The 17,425-nt window shown below is 44.8% G+C and overlaps 1 protein-coding gene across 5 annotated transcripts in view; it reads right to left on the reverse strand.

Annotated features, from left to right (window-relative positions):
* Nucleotides 1-17,425, reverse strand: part of FRMD4A (FERM domain containing 4A) — a 392,727-nt gene that overhangs the window by 201,735 nt on the left and 173,567 nt on the right. The gene's annotated exons all lie outside the window — the stretch shown is intronic.

A 17,425-nucleotide genomic window follows, 5' to 3' on the forward strand; every position in this document is an offset into this window, starting at 1 on the left:
GATATGACAGGAACTGTTAGGGACGATGCACTGCCAAGTAACAAAACACACTGAGAAGGAGCCACCATCCTTCCTGCTCTGTTTCAGGTGCACGTGTGCCCACTGAAAGCCAGGGCCCTTGGAAGGGACTTAGAGAAGTGTCCTCTGTCCGATAACTGCACCGGACCACAAACACCGCAAAGATTTCCGAATGGAGGTTGGGTTCCAAATCCTTTTGAGAACCTGAGCCTCTGGGCTTTCCCCTATTCCCATCCTGCACGAGGCGCTCTCATCCCTCCTGTTGGTCTCTTTGGGCTTCTCTCTTTCCCCACCCCAGGCTTTGCGAGGCATGGGCAGGCGATTGGCTTTGCTGCCCTCCAAGGGAGTTTCTGCGTGCAGGTCCACACATGTCAGTGGGAGCTTCCCAAGGTGCAAGGATTGAACACAACTGGAGTTGTTTCTCACACCTTTGCAGGGTTTTGTGGCTTGTTTGGGTAAGTGAAGGTTTGAGGGAAGGGCTTTAAAAGGGGATGGACGTTGCATTTGAGTTGAAGAAGCACGTCCTCAGACTTTGAGGGCTAGAACATACAATGTATGTATAGTACAGGCAAAGGAAACTTGCCTGAATTTAAAAAGAGAGTGAAAACTGAGTATAGACGTCCAGACTGGATGTGCTTAGAGCTTTGAGCAAACGAGTGCTAAAAACTAATGCCTGTTACAGCAGTGAAAAGCGAGAATAACTCTGCTGACCACACAATATTTTTGGATTGATATGAGATCATGATGTCATTCTGGCTGGGACACAAGATCTGGCTCATAACCATGCTTGAATCTTTGCAACCATGCGGAGGAGGCACAAACACTGGAGCTGGGAGTGGTCACCTGTCTGGAGCACTGAGAAGTAGAGAAGTAGAGAAGTTGGTATGGATGAGGTAGAGAAGTTCCTCTTAGAAGTATTTCGCCAAAGGTCTTCTGCAACATGCAAACATGAGTATTTGCATAGCATCCGTTACCTTCTAACTCTCACTCATCACACACTACCAAAAACACACTGTAAAAAACCTCCACTCTCCCATTCCTTGATCTGCTGTCCCTGGCAGCCCTACAACTCTCCTGATGAGAAAATACGAGAAACTGAAGACTTTGCTGGATACAGTTTAAGATGAACATCACGAGAAATCCTGAATAATTTCCTCAAGATGTTGTCACGAGTCATTATGGCCTAAAATGTTCCATAATTAAATGAACTGCTGCTTTTTACAGTAATAGCTGAATGAAAATGTACTATTTTAGTCGTCTACCTAGATCATAACATTTCTAAAGCTCTTTGAAAATGCAAAGTGCTCTGGTAGCGCTGAGTATCATCGTCATGCAGAAAACAGCTCCTTTTGTGCAAGACTGTACGTGTCCTCACTCTACAGGGATCTTTAATGACTGACATAGGAGATTATGTCATATCCTCAAATCATACACATTTAATTTCCTAAAGTAATCTATGTTAGCGATTTAACAAGGTTTAAAAGTAGGTGAATCCTATAAAGCTACGCTTGTACGTGTCCATAGTGTTCAAACAGCTAAAGTGAATTCACTTCCGCTATGCAGAAACGGGAAAGCGATTGTACAGAGATTTGCTATTAAATCCTCTTTCTCTGTGAACACTGCAATGAATGAGTCTACGGGAAGGGATGTAGGTCAGAACAATGTATTAAGTAAATATTGCAGAACAGTCACAGAAAGGGAATGGCGAGACCTCAAATACGATTATTCACTTTGGAAACCCAAGCTCATGATTTTCTCCGATCCCTCTGTGGAATGTAATATCCTAGAACCAGTGTGTCCAGTCAAAGCACCACACATTTTCATATGCGAATCGCCAAAAGGTTTATGATCATGTTGCACTCTGGTGCTATTTGCAGAAACGCTCAGGAGAATTATTTTTGGCCAAAAGGAAACAGAGAAAATCACAGCCTGCTTAGGAGTGACATATGAACAGGGGCCAATGTAAAGCTCATCCAGCAGTTGAGCTATATTCCTTCCATATTATTCACCTCTCTCTAAAACAGCCTTGGGCAAAGTTCAGGGATGAAGCAGTATGAACCTCAGACAAACTTGTGTTTGCGGCTGTCAGGTAAGGCACTGAATATCCGACTGGGGATCTGGCGCTCTTGGCTGTTTAGAGGAACAGCTCATACGTATTGTTCAGTTACACTTTTCTTGTTTCAATCTCTTGTTTATTTCTTTGTCAACTGGAGCAAGCCCTGCAAGATCTGCGTTTATGAAGGATTCCTCAGTATCCCTGTATTCACACCATTTTGAAGCATGCATTTAGCATGCACGTCCCACCCTGTAACAGAGGATGATGGCCAGACTATCAAAAGTCAGTGGGCTTGGCTGTGGGCTGGGGGTTAGAGGACTGATTGCTTTATATTGCAGGCATCTCCAGACTGGCACTATTCTTTTGGGAGAGAGGACAAACCTGGTGACTCATAGAAAGCCGGTCTGCAGTTTTGCCATAGGGTAAGGTGGGTGATTTAATGGTATGCAGCCTTGTTGTCTATATAACACAAGCCTATATACAGCACAAACGGCCTGTTTCAGAAGAACATTTTCTTACAGCTTATCCTGCAGATGTATTTAAGTAGCCCGTCTGATTCAGACCCAGTGGTAACACTAACAGCATTCAATTACTAACACAAAGTCCTTTCTGTTGACAGACAAGAGTTGAGCATTTCATTAAAAAGGAGGAGGGCAAAGAGAACATATTTTAGAAAATCAATGGACAAGATTTCTCATGTTTGATCTTGCTTATAGGTTGGAAAGCCTATTCCTGACTAAGCTAAAGTGCATATATTTGATTTCTTCTAATTTCTCCTTATAAATGATCATTGCAAACAAATGTTGCTTAGGAGGTTATTGTACTAGACAGAGAGGAAAGGTATGATATAAGCAGGTCAAATTTGACCTTCAGAGTAGAAATGAGGAAGGATCTGGTCATATTCCAGAAGAGCCATCAGTTTCCTGAGTAACATTAGACAAGTCACATAACATTTTCGTTTCCCCAGTGGATTAATTCACTGATGTTAGCCAGGTGCTATGAAATCCCAGGGGAGCTGTTTTACACTAAAAAATAAATATGTATTCAGCCTGTTAGAAAAGCCAACCAGCTATAATCTCCAAGACTTTTATACAACAAAAAGCAGCAATGCTTGAGATATCTGGCAATATCTCAGGTTGATAATGCACCCTCTGTGCTGAAATGATCCTACTCTGATTGGCAAAATGGGCATAACAGTAGGTGAATAAATGTTCCCTGAGGTGAAGACTGGTTAGTTACTTATACCATCCCTCTGGGAGTAGTGCTGCAGACATCCAGGGACTAAATTCACATAGGGGACACAGAGGTGAAAGGTGATGGCTCTGTTGACTCTGAGGCATAGAGGTCCCAGAGCTAGCCATGATCTGAGCTGCTAACCCCACAAAACACAGTGTGCACCTGCACTTGCACATCCATTGGTGGTTTCTATGCTGGAGCTGAGTCATGTGGGGCCAGTTGGGTTGTCTCAGCACAATTAATCTGCAGTCAGGAAACTCAAGAGTCAAGTTAGGGCCATTATGCTATTGCAACAGATCTTCACACTGAGAATTCTATCTATCTCCCCAGCTGGGACCAGTTAGACCTTCTCAGTAGAGCATAACAGTTGACCTCAACCTTGTTTGCTCCCGAAACACGGACCCCTGTGACTCATACTAATGGAAAATCTCCATTTGCCTCGCAGGACAGCTCTGGATCCATGCCATCTAAAGTGATAATGCACGCACAGTTGACAGAAGATGATAACTTGCACTTCTGTTGCTGCTCAGCTTAAAACCTTGTACAAATATCACTTTCTATTGCCTCACAATGCTTTGGGAGGCTTGTATTTTTGTCCTGCTACCAGAGCTGTGGATAAACTGGGATACGAGGACTGAGTGCTTGTGTAGGACAGCCGGTCACAGAAGCCAGCAGTCCTGCCTTTCCCTTTTTCTAGCTATTTTCTACAGCTATTATTACACCCACATACCCACCAGCATATCCAGACAGCGTGCTGAGTTTCAGGAGGTATATAAATAGTAGCCCAGACTGCATCTGCAGAGGTGGAGCGCAGTTAATGAAAGTCCTCCATGCTCTGCCTTCCAACCTAGTGATCTCTGCAGTTTCTAGCTTCCTTATTAATTCATTCTGAAAAGAGGAGAAAATGGATTGAAAGTTGCTGGATCGAAGCAGCAATTCGGTCACTTCATTGTCTCTACAGACAGCAAACTGAAGCTGTTCAAAAGTTAAAGCAAAGAGGATTTACGCTCTTGATTTAGAAATTTATGACTCATTCCCATTTGGCCGTTGTTTAAAACGGCTGTCATTCTCCCTGCCCCCAATACATCCATACCATAAAGAATAAAACCCATAAACTCTCTGCTGTGCTTATCTTGATACACAAAGAATTCAAATGTTCACTGTTGCTATCTGGAACTTGACTTCCTGTTATTAAGAAGGACATCCTAGTATTTAACAGCACAAGATTTTTTTTTTTTTCCTTCTTCTAACCAGGCAGAATGTCTAATGATTCTGGGATTTGTTTCCTGCTTGTAATTAAGTAGGTCACAGCTGCAAAGCAAGAGAACAAGAAAATATTCAGATCACACAAAGCCAAGAATGATTAAATCATTTGCAGCTGAAGGATATGGCAGTTTTTTTTAATGAAGTCTCAAGTCTAAGGAAAATAAATATAGGAACTTTTAAGAGAATGATGAACTTGGAAGTTCTGCCCAAGCGCCACAGTAGCTTGGAAAAAAGAGTGATCAAAAACTAGCTAATGTTGTTCACAAGTTGAATAGATTTATGTGGTTGAAGTAAACTCGCTCCTTCATTGCTTAGGGCCATATATTCTACCCATGCAATTCTCTTTGAACCACATACGAGATTGCCTTCATTTCTTCTGGGTAATTCCCACTAGGCCATGTGCAACGCAGCCCTCCATGAAAGCCTGAAATGCCACATTAGGGCACTCTCCTGTAGGTCGGAGATGGCCACTGTCCCTGGTCACACACCCCTTGCGACTCCAGACACAGTTCAGTCACAGCATGATCTCCAACCAGGCAAGAAGCTCCCACAGGACTGGAGGTCTTTTGATCTGCACTTACGGCTCTCGGTGTTATGTTGCCCTGATTTGACTCCCACTCCATCCCGATTTAGGATGGCAGGCGGTTCCCAGTCCCTACACAACTACCTTCACCCCACAGACAGATGTTCGCAAGTGAATACTGGCACTGCACGGATCATTGCCCTTAGCTAGCCATGCACTTGTGGGCTGAAGAACAACCTCTGAAGGGTCCTGACAGAAGGGTTAGGCATCAGGGTTTGCCTTTGTCACGCACAGACATTGACTAATGAAGTCATACCGAAAACTTAAAAAACAGGGAGAAATTTTCTTCATAGAGCTGAGTTGGTCTGTGTGAACCAGGCAATTAAAAACAAAGCTCATCCTGACTGACCTAGTTTGGTCTATTGCAGGATTCAGGGGAAGTATAAATGACTTTGCATTTTTGTCTTGGTGCTTTTTGAAGGTATCTGTGAGTTTACCTAAGTGCTGGTATAAATCAGAGCAGCACCAGCACTGCTTAAAGTCGTTGCCTCAGCCAAAAATAAGAAACAGAGAGCAGTAAACCTGCCGCTCTGACCTTCCCCAGGTACAGACCAGATATCGCCCTACACCATCCTGAAAGGGACATGAAATAGGGTACTCGGCTATGAGAACAGCACTATGAAGCCACTGCCTGGTCTAAAGGGCGGTTGAAATCTGTCCCAAATGCATTATGGCTGCAACAATAGGTCTTTTTTTCTGTGCAGTGAGAGAAAAGGTCTCTGGGCAGATTTATGTCTGAAGTCCACCAAACCCAGCTTTGTGTAGGGCAGTGGTCCAGTCAGACAAGAAGCATTACCTTGGCAGGGAACATCCTTGGTGAATCTATTCGATTTCAAAACAAGGCTGGTGTATGGTTTTATTGGAAGAGTGGTTAAGATATGCAGAGAAAGACAACAATGAAAACATATTGCTGCTTCTATACGAATGTAATCAGGAGAGACGTAAATTTCAGCAATTATAAATTGGTGATGACCTCATGTTTACTCAAGGTCTGGCTGGGAAAGTGTCATGGGAAAAAAAGCCCATGTAGATTGCATTCTGGGCTCTGTCCCTGTCTGACTGGACACAATCAGTTCATTCCAGGATAAGAAAACGTGCATCTTTTTATGCTAGTATTTCTTGGCTTTGCAAGCTAGGAATTGGGGTGAAAGACATGCTCACTGCCTCCCTGATGTACAGTCATTATGAAACCCAAACAAAGAAGGATTTCTCAGAGCCGAGCGCCTGGGGAATTTGAGGCCAGTCCTGCAGTCTCTCCTTGCAAAACGCTGACCTCAGAGGAGAGGGGTTGCTTGCATGAGCCTGGTGAAACATGGCCAGGGCTGCAGAAGATGCCTCACCCATCTTCAAGTGATTCAGGGTATTGGGATTTGGTTCTCATGGTTCTCACGGTTCTCACCTGAAGTTGCTCTAGAAGATGCTTAACTTCAGAGCGATTTTGCTCCTTTCCTTCCAAAATAGTTTCCTTTCAACTTGAACCCCTCGCATGGAGACGGTTACGTTTAGGCTTTGCTGACAGACTCCTGGGGAAGGGAAGTTCACTGACTTAAGAGACAATATCAGTGCTGGACTGCGTAAGGGGAGTTCAGAGACTTCACAGCATCTCTCTCTTCGCCTTTGGAGAAAAACATTCATGCTGCCTACAGCCCCGTTCTGAATCTTTCAGCAGTTTCCCTTCCAAACAAGGGCAGATAATAGGCCCGTCAGATTAGTATAAAACAAAGCTCAGGAATTAAAAGTTTTCAAAGTGCTGCTGCAACGCTGAGCATGGCCAGCACAGCACAATCGGCCATGATTAATTTTAAGGAGAAGGAACTAGACCGTTAGTTGGCATCAGCCTATTTATCTTTCCTCTGACACCAGCCTACAGAAGCTGGAGGTTGGCCTCAAGGCCATTTTAACCACTCTCTGGTGACTGATTAGATGGGTTGGAATGAACTAACATAACTGTCTTGACTGTACTTTTAAAAATCAACGTCCTCTGTTTTTATAACTCTTCTTGGCCAGGATCCCACTTGCTGTAACTGGAGCGAATCTTTTTCCATCTGCAGGAAACTGTCGCTACTGGTGCATTTGAAAGTTTACAGGAGGATACACGTTGGCTACATTAGAGCAAAGCCCAGGATGGGAAGAAGCTTTCCAGCATTTCAGGGCAGAAATGCTAAAAATTAGAAAGCCTTCTCCCAGGCCCCTGCGTGGTTGGCAGCATGCGCTGGGTGGAGAGAAGCTGGAGAGGGAGAAAGAGGGTGTGAATGTACATTCCCAGCTATCAGGAGCCCTAAAGTTTGATCCTAGTTCAAACATACCCAGATTTGCATGGTGCTGGCAATTTGCTTTAGCTTTTCCCCTCAAACACCCTGGTTGTCAGGTGGGAAGGACAGCACTCTCTGGGTCTTGCAGAGGTGTAGTGAGGACTAGTGTTTGCAGGTCCATGGGAAGCTATAAAGCCCTACCTATTTTAAGGAGTATTTTTGAAGTACGACTTAGGGTTGCCAAGCCTCCCTCTTGTAATAGCTTATCAATCATATTAGCTTTGACAGATTTTCTTGGACGGCATTTTGAAAAATTGGAAACTTTAGGCTTTGCCCTCAGGCAAAGGTAACACCTTTTAGCTCAGCTCTGAGTAAAGGACACCCTGTGAAAAGTTTGCAACTCGCTTCTCTTGGTTTGTCTGCGAATCTGGACCTTTTAATGAGGACAAACTAGCTGCGGGGTTTTAACCTCACTCCTCCTCCCTGCTGTCTGAAGATACATTAAGATGGATTAACAGAAGGCAGAAAGTCAGTTGTAGCTCTCATTCAGCTTCCCAAGATACTCCAGTGCGTCATGGATAATATTGCAACCCATGCAGGACAGTCCTTGTAGATAAAAACATACCACAGCTACTTAAAGTACGGTAAAAGAATAAAGCAAAACAAGACGCTGGGGAGTTTATTCAGAGTGCTGTAGAGGAGGAAAAGCACACTGGCTTTCTCCTCTTTGAAGAGTGGTCATTTCTGCCCCCTGATCAGGGGAGTGCACTGACCCTATGCTTTTCCCCTGAGCATCTCAAAGCACTGATGCTCAACCAAATCTTGGCATCTCTTGCCGTTGCAGTAAGTATGGAAATCCGCACTGACATGAGATACATATTGCTTTGAATGTCAGATTATGTTTATCCTGCACTGAAAGAAAGGCTATAACTACAGCATGCAGTCCCTTCCTTATCTCTGCAGCTGCCTTGTATCCAGGTGAAGTATCCGGTATTTTACTAAGCCATTGGTCGAGGTGCTGCACTGTGCATTTTCACTGATCTACTTCTGGTGCCCTTACCTCCAGCCTGCAACCACATAAATGTGAGAGACTGATCTTGAACCAGACCACAGGGCTGTTCTTCAGAGCAGGAGCAGATGTTTCCCCAAAGCTCTCTGAGCTCCCATGTCCCCAAGGGAAACAGTGAGCATTTTGAGTTCCCCAAATCAGACTGTTAAATGCAGAGGCTCCTAAAATTAGCAACTGCTTCTACATAAAAGGAACTGGAGTTCAGGATTCTGCTGCCTAGTGCCTGCCCTACAGCTGGTGGAGTCATCAGCATGGTGGACAAGATCTTATATTGCTGCCCTTGTGATACAGGTTCTGGCTTTTGCTGGGACTTAGGTGATGATCCAGAAATGCACAGTTGTAAGAAAGCTGGATCTGGCCCTGACTCCAAAGACAGCATGCTACAGTTTTCCAATCTGATATGGAAGAGCAGGAAGGTGCACGAGACCATCAGCAGGGCTATGAGGGCAGGACCACCAGAAGGATGGCACCATTGACCCCTTTCACCTAGCCAATGGTAACGGCCTAGTTGCTGAAAAATCAATAAACTGCATCGCAAGAGATATGCTTTTTTGTTAGCATGCCAGCTTGTGCTGTACTTGCAAGCCTAGACTAAGGGAATAACCACACAAAGCTAGCTCATCTGATCTTCCACACAGGAGAACCTGTCAGAAGTATACAGAAGTAGTTCAACCACGAATTAGCTTGCTTATTTTCCTGGCGGTAAAACTGGTTTAAAGGACAAGATCTTCTCTAAACTGAGGTGCAGCCCATCTGTTTTGCAGTGCGCAAGCCTCCCCAGAACTCCTCTTGAGAGACAGACAAGTTGTCCATGACTGATATAAATATCAGAGGTGGAACTTCAGGGCTTCCCAGGACAGACCATGGGCCACTACCCAAAACATTCATAGAACCATGTGCAGAGCCGGTGAACACACAGTTACGAGGGTCAAACTGCTGTGGAGATGCTCATAAGAGAGTTGGGCCAGCCTGGATGCCCAGATCTGGATCTGGTCTCCAGGACCAAGCATGCAGTGCAGACCTAGCAGTCCATATTCATCTCTTCTAACTGGAGAAGCTTCTGCTCCTTCTATGGTTAATGGAAGAGGAATGCCGTCGCAGAGGGCTGGAGTCACAAGTGGAAGGCAGTTGATGTGGGGAACACAAATCAGCAAGGAAATAACGCCACCTTAAATTCCTCTTACAGGACTTTCTTGAAACATACCTCATCCTATAACACGTCTGTTGGGAGTTGGCATGGCTGAAATTCACTGTGGCAGAAACTTTTCAGTTAAAGTCAACACTTTACACACTCACAGTGATTTTTAGCTCTAAACTAGAACGTAAAATGGTACTTGTTCTGCATGCAGATCTCCAAATGGCAGATGCTTAGTGCAACCACTAATTGCGGGTTATCAGTCTTTAGCTGTTGTTTCACATGGAGTTTACCTAATCTATGATGGTGTAAAACCTGGAGAGAAAATAGACATCCTAGGTCCCACCCCACCAAGATTTGTTCTCTTTTATAGAGGGACTACTGGAAACTAAGACGAATTTCAACTTCAATTAAGAAACTTGCTCACTTATTTCAAAGCTTGCACAACCATAATTACACCTTCTAAATATATTCCAGAAGTACAGCTGGATTGTAGAGGGTGTGCGGGTGACTAAATTGCATGATTTGCAGCCCATTATCTTTTCAAAAGCTTTTCATGCCGTTTCACTGGAAAGTGGAGACTAATTGCGCTCCTTGCCTGTGCAATTTGGAGAGTGTGATACTTTGGTCCCTACAAGAACAATTAAAGCATAAGAATCTCTCATATCCATCTGCTGGTAGAATGAAAAGTCACCATTTCTTTGATTCCGTTAGAAAGGACTGAGACAATGAGGGTAATGTATACTTTACCAGGAAATACGCAAAGCTCAGACAGAAAGTTTGTCCAGAAGTTTGAAGTGTGTTTGAAATCTGAACCTAACTTTCAAAACTTCTTGAATCAGCCAACTAGAAATTCTGTGAAAGTTCACTGTCTTCAGAACAGACTTCCTTTTGGTCAGAACAGCCTCTTTCAGGATTTTTATTAGGTTTGTTAGAGGAGCCTAGGTACTTGTGAGCGTCACTAAGTAACTGTTGCTATTTGACCAGCTTTGTGCCTGGTCTTGACCACAGACGTATAAAGAGAGAAAATAGAAAAGCTCTGTGAAGGTTAAATGAGGGTTTCATTCACTATTTTTTTTTAATAAAAGAACACATACTGTATCCTATTCTAAATGGAAGAAAAGTTTGACCAAGGAATTAAGAACTAGAGAAAGGAGACATCAAGCATGTCTCATAATCTGTATGTGATATCTGAAAATGCTGTTAGTTTGGGAGACTGTTCAAGCAACATTTAAGTAATCTATTGTAAAGATCACAAACTGACAAAGTCTAGAGACTTGCTGTGTCTGGACTTTAAAACCCACCTGAGGGCATGCCTAAGACATTTCAGGGAAGAGTCCTGGCTAAGTCCTTAAGTAGGACTAGATCTTCAACGTGAAGCAGACTGGAAGCTCATGACTCAGCAAGATTATTTTAAATACATAAGCTACCACTTTGCATATCACCTGTTGACCCTGCATAAAACGCGGGCTTTGTGTGGAAGAGCCCTTCCAGGCATCTTCTTGCAGGGGTGGCAAATTCCTGCCTCTGGGCCCTAGGGCACCACCTCGTGGTAACCTGATTTGGTACTACATAATCATATCTCCTGAGCTTTGGGCTGCTAGGGGGGTTAGGAGCCAGGAGAGCCACGGTACTAGCTACCAGGAAAAACCCTTTGAGCAGGTTGGGTCACCAGAGGGTGGCCTTTCCACAGCCTTTTCCCTCCAAACCCATTTACATGATCTTCCCCCTCCCCTCACCCAAATCCAAAACATGCAGCTCATTTCTGGGTCTGACCTCTGTCCCCTGACTTGCCCTTGATGTCCCAGGGTTCGACCAACGCGAAGACGACAAGTGCCAAATTGTAATGGAAAGGGCTTTTCATTTTCTGATCAAAATAAGAATCTGAAACATTGGAAGTTTCACAGAAGAGCCTCCTATTGTGAGGTCTCCAGGCCTTGAGAGCTTCAGAGAATTCAATTAAACTTCAATCATTTGAAAGTCAATTTGAGCAGTACCCCAGTTCTGGATTCTGCAAAGCTCACTAGTCACTATTTATTAGTCTCTGCTGTGCTCTCACCTCTTAAACGATTAACCTGCGTACATTTTGGGGAGTTAAAGTCTGGCACACCTCCCGATCTGTTTCACGGAAAAGTCTGTTTTGATTTGTTACACCTTTTAGAAGTGTCACAAAATATTACAACTTCCAGATACCCAAGAGGGTGCACCAAGCATTTGTCTGTTTAGGTAGAGTTCAAATTAAACCAGCTCCTCCAAAATACTTGTGATCAGGTCAGAAAAGATAAATCTCAGATGAAGCAGGTAAAATTGATGCTTCAGCAGTCACAAGTGATTATATCAGAGCATTATACAGGTGACAGTTTTACTATTTAAGCTTATCCCCTTATTCAGTTTTCTTTGACACACAATTATTTGTCTATAGCGCTGGTGAATAATTCATTGCAAATAAAGTGTGTTGCAAAATGTTGCTTTTTTCCACCTCTCTAGGTTTGTATATTAGATTCATCACCTTGAGACTTGAGAACCTTGCAGAAAAAAGGTAAGACAACAGGAGTTCATTTCTTCTCTCTCTCTCTTTTCTCTCAGGCAACTTCTACACCCAATTATATACTGTTCTTTTGTTACCCACAGCACTTGACTAGCTCTACTGTCACCGAGGCAGTCTATCAGACTGGTAGTGATGCTGTCAAGGTAAAAGACACATCCAAAAATTTTCACTGAAGGCAGTGAGCAAAGGTCTTCAGAACCTGCATGCTGGTGTAAGAGTTTGCAAGTAAAGAGCATGAACTGGAAAGATCAACTTCCCTTGAAGCACTCACTTAGTCGTGGTGTCAGACCAAATGCTTGCAACATCACTCTCAGAGACCTGCGTGAGCAGGTTTTACAAATGAGGATTACTCCACCACAATGCCACAATCTACCTTGTTCCACCCTGTTAGGCCCTTCACTACAGTCCTTGGTGTGAAAGGTTTCCTACCACTTTGCTCTTGAGTCCATGCTGGAAAATGATTAATAACAAGCCAAACGCTGAATGATGCTTTGTCTAGTCGAAAGAGAAAATCAGTTACATAGGACAGTAAAAATGCTAGTAGGTTTGTGCAACAGCAATACACACCTCAACTCCTCGTGCCACTTTTTGTGAAGGCAAATGTGTACTACACTATTCTCTAGCCAAAAGCAAAGGTCACCATGAGCTGCAGAATAGCGTGGGAAAACCTGCCTCAGACTTGGCCTGCAAGCCAGAAAGACCGATACTTTTTTCAGCCCTGGGTTCTCTCTTCTCAAGAGAAATTTATTTATAGGAGGAATGACGTTTCCTGCTGCATTCTTAACGTGCTTGCAGCTTGGGATAAGAACATGGGAGCTTTGTCTTTTGCCATCTGTTTTCTATGGCAATAAATATCCATTTACAGATTTATCTCTGCCTGGTATAGTTTAAAGCCATAATATGAATGAATGTTCGAAGATATCCATTCAGAATGGAAGTATCACAGGTAAAGGACCGATTCTAGCTCCGAGGCAGACTTCCACTCTGAGGTAGACTTAACGCTTGTGTAATGGACAGTGGAGCTGTGACTTGTGGCTCTGGCTGCGTTTTTAACCTTAGCTCATCTTCTTCAGAGGTACAAGAAAAAAACGCAATCTAGACTAAAATCCTACTGAGCTGCCAGCATCCACTGATGTAACTGGGTAGAGGGCCTTTAATTTACCATAGCTGAGAACCGGGACCTGAAAGCTGTGTGCAAACTGCGAGATCTAAGATAATAGGTCTCTCCTAGCTTAATTTGTTTCTCATAGCCCTTCATTTAGTCTGGAAATGGCCTTCCATTTTACACAGTGTCTGTAACACCATCCTTTGAACCCTGAAGACAGAAGAGAGGGCAGAATTTATTATTTTTTTTAATACAAGAAAGCTACATATTTTCTCTAGGCTTTCTAACTCAAGAAACAATGCCTTGAGTTTATGGTGAGAAACATTTCCGTGCCTGGAAAATAGCCAATGAGGTCTTCAGAGAAGGAGTCAATATGTGCTCTTTACCAGTGCCTTGCAACAGCAGAAAGAGGTCTGTAAATAGTAATAGGCATTTGTTAGGCATTAGCGGTACTCTATTCGTCTTCCTCTCACACACATCTGCAGCACATGGATGTGATAAAGATAGCTCCCAGGCATGAGCCGTCTCACATTAATAATGCAAAGGAAGAAAGGACCACATATTTAAATGTATATGTTTACTGATGGGGGAAAGGAGACCCAGAGAGGGATGATCTTGTCGTGAGAGTTGAGAAACAGCGTGTCCGGGGTGGGATTCATTTCATCGGCTTTAGGGGTCTGTGGTGATGTGGTCTTCTCCCGATCACTGTGTCCCTGTATATGCTGACTAATGGAGAGCTGGCCAATACAATCAGGGGAGTTCAGGGAATTATTAATTTGGCCAAATATGGGTGGTCAGACCACCTCTGGCCTGAGCCTAACGGCACTGCAGCCTCCTCAGAGTGTGCTGACTACCTCTGCAGCCTGAGGTGCTGACTTGGACACAAATGTCTTGTAGACATCAGCATTAACTTAGATGAACCCACCTCACTCTCAGTGTTGACACTGTCCTCTGGTATGCGTCAAGGCACGTCACTTAATTCTTTGTGTCTCAACCTATACACCCAATGGTCTCTCTATGACTTACTCTACTAATATTTAGCACTGTTTTTTTTTTTTTTTTTGGACTTGTAAAAGCCTTTGCAAAGCCATCTCTGCTGCCGAGCGCGTGCCACACTCATTGCACAAATCTCTCGGATCTCAAGCTTTACATGTGAAACTCGCTCACCTGGGCCTGGACTTCAGACTCCCTCACAACTACAGCAGGATTTGACGGACTCCGAGCTTTGATACACAGCTTGTGAGTGGACTCAGGACCCCACATCCCAAATGTGCACCTGGAGTGGGGGGAAAGGAAGCTCATACCTTGACCACGACCTCCCCTCACCCACTGCAAGACTTGAGGTGACAGCACCCAGCATGACAAGTGCTGGACAAAATCCATCCAGAGAGTGTTAGCCCATGAGGCGGTTTGCCAGATCGGGCAGGTCTGTCCAAGGCAGAGACAATAACGGTAGAAACAGAGGTTTAGGACAAAAGAAGAGTTGGCTGCAAATACCATCCTACTGCATCCCCTAGCAATGTGCAAAGGCAGGCTCCAGCTCTTGTCTGACAAGAAGCCTAAACCACTCCAGCCTTAGGTCAGTGAGTGGGAAGGAGAGAAATAAACTGTGGATGAGTGAAAATAAAACAACACGACCCTCTGACAGAGGCTGGACCAAAGCTGGGACTGTGAACTGAGCTGACCGATGCCGTGGCTGCTTGCCTGTGCCTGCCCGCCTGCAGCGCTCCTGCCGCCCATGTGGATGTGCTTTCAACGAGTTCCTGAAACCGGAGGACTGCACAAGAGGCGGCAGCAGCGTCGGTGGCATACTGACGGTTCCCGTTAGCATGGCCGCAGAAAGGATTGAGCAGCGAGCTGGGCAGAGAGCTGATATAGGTCACTGCCAAATGGTCTGTCCATGAGTTATGACTTTTGGCCCCACTTCTGGGCCCTTACGGTTAATATCTCTCACTTCCTATGCATACATACATACAGACACACACATATATATTTTTTTCTCTCTCACCACATATGTACACTGTGTGCTTGGGTGTGATAAGCTACATCGCCATGCCTGCACACAATCTACCATCCAGAGTTAGCAGCGCGTGGTATTGCAGCTAGGACTGTACGCAGACCTATGAAGCAAAGAGTACACACTTCAAGTCCTTTGGAGCTCAGGTCCTCCCTGCCTGCCTATTCTTGCCTCCTATATAAACACTGACCTTCTCCAGCATCTTCTCTGCAGGAATTTCTATTTCTCCTTTACTACCCCCCACTGAATTATCTCCTGAAGATGTCCTGTAAGACTACTGCTCTCTTTCAGATCCCTCCATCAGATAAACTAACGCATTTGACAAAACCAAGGAGGAGTAGGGCGGGTATTGCTTGGATCACTATGCATAGGATGTCTCTAAAGGGAATGTTCATGTGCCTCACGGTCTTTCTCTCTTGCTCGCTCTCCGCGACTGGCATTTCTCCCATATAACAGGCTGTTTTCCAGACTGTTATATGACTTGTCTCAAAGTTCATCGGTCACAGATATGGTCTTGGTGAAAGCATGCTCAGTGTCTCCTGCCGCCTTGCGAGAGCAGCCGCAAAGTCATGAGACAGTGACCCGTCTCCCACGATTTGGGCCAGCAAAAGCATTGCCTCGCTGGAGCAGCAAAGCCTGGCTGCAAATCTCACTTGTGCCTTTGGGAGTTTCGCACATTGCGGCCACCCCGACTGTTTGCTCTGGGGCTGTTCTCGGAGCAGCTCCACTTTTGGGGATGCTGAGGATTTCAGCATTGCCATGGGGTCTAAGGGACCCCACAAAGCCATCACATTGCAGGATTAAAGCCTTGCAGACCATGTGCAAGTGGTTTGTGCATGCTAAGGACACTTCATTTCTGTGGTTATATAGGATAAAATGCACAGAGGATGTTTATTCCTGTCCTTTGCATCGTTAATTGTAATGTGGCCCCAGTTACAGCTAGGCTAGGTATAGCACGGCCATCGAAAATAAAGCCCCCGTTCCCCAGGCAGGTTAAGGCATAAGTTGCAGCTTTCCCTCATGCAGGCAGGGCTGCCTGCCCTGGGCCCCTCTCAGCATCAACATCTTGAATTGCAAAGCCCAGAGTGACGTTTCTGAATGTGCTCCAAAGCAACAAACAACAATCAAACAATAGCAAACCAAAGCTGTGTGAGTAATTGATTATTTTTGGTTTGCTTGATGGACTGGAAAGGCAGAGAAAAAAATGTTCCAGGTTGACACACAGTTATTCTATTTTCCCTTCAGCCAAATGGACATGAAAGAAAAAAAGGCTTTGGATTTAACCGAAACAGCTTTTTTGACTGGCGTTTAGTTTTTGAGATTTTTTTCACATTCCTTTAAAAAACAAAGATATTCATCCAAACAAAATCACGCTCTGTTTGAAGGAAAAAATGGAATAGTTTGTTCTGAAATGTCCAAAACTTTTTTTTTTTTTTTTTTTTGGAATGACGTATGCAGCAGACTTGAACTAAACTTGCAGGTGGCCTCAGCTGCCACAAAACTCCTTTTCAACGAAATAAATGTTTTGAGGAGAAATTTCCCTCAGTTCTGCACTGACCGACTGTAAGACCTTCCACACTGCAGAACTTACATGTGCCCTAAGTCATAAATCAGAGGGTGAACTTGCCTCGCCTTGCCCACGTTTTCCAATACCCAAACTGCAAGGAGCCATGAGCGTGCAAAATGTGTCAGTCATTGCACTGAGCATCATGTCAGGTGACGGCCGGAAGAGGACCCGTGCGCCGCGGTTGGTCAGCAGGGCGTCCCATCTCCCTGAGCCTTTGCTCTCGGCAGGTGCGACGTGCTCACGTCGCCGAGATTCGTGTTCACGCCGCGGCTGTTTTGTCGACCCGTCAATTCTTCAAAACAGAGAGACCCCCCCTGCGCTCCCCCAGGCGCCGCAGCGAAGGAGATGCCCGTTCGGGAAATTAATGACATAATTATGACGTTCAGCCCAGTTTATGAAAGCATAAATTGCTCGCATCTCTGGAGCCACTGTGACAAGCTGGCAAAACCCTCTAAAGCACCTTAACTTTTTGAGCTTGTCAGGCTGTCAAGCAATGCCGTGGTGGAAAGCTGGCCCCCCCGGGTGTCCCCGCGGCAGGCGTTCCCCGCGACCGGCGCCTGCCCGCCCAGCCGG

This window comes from Struthio camelus, chromosome 1, assembly GCF_040807025.1.
Source record: "Struthio camelus isolate bStrCam1 chromosome 1, bStrCam1.hap1, whole genome shotgun sequence".
Classification (NCBI taxonomy): domain Eukaryota; kingdom Metazoa; phylum Chordata; class Aves; order Struthioniformes; family Struthionidae; genus Struthio; species Struthio camelus.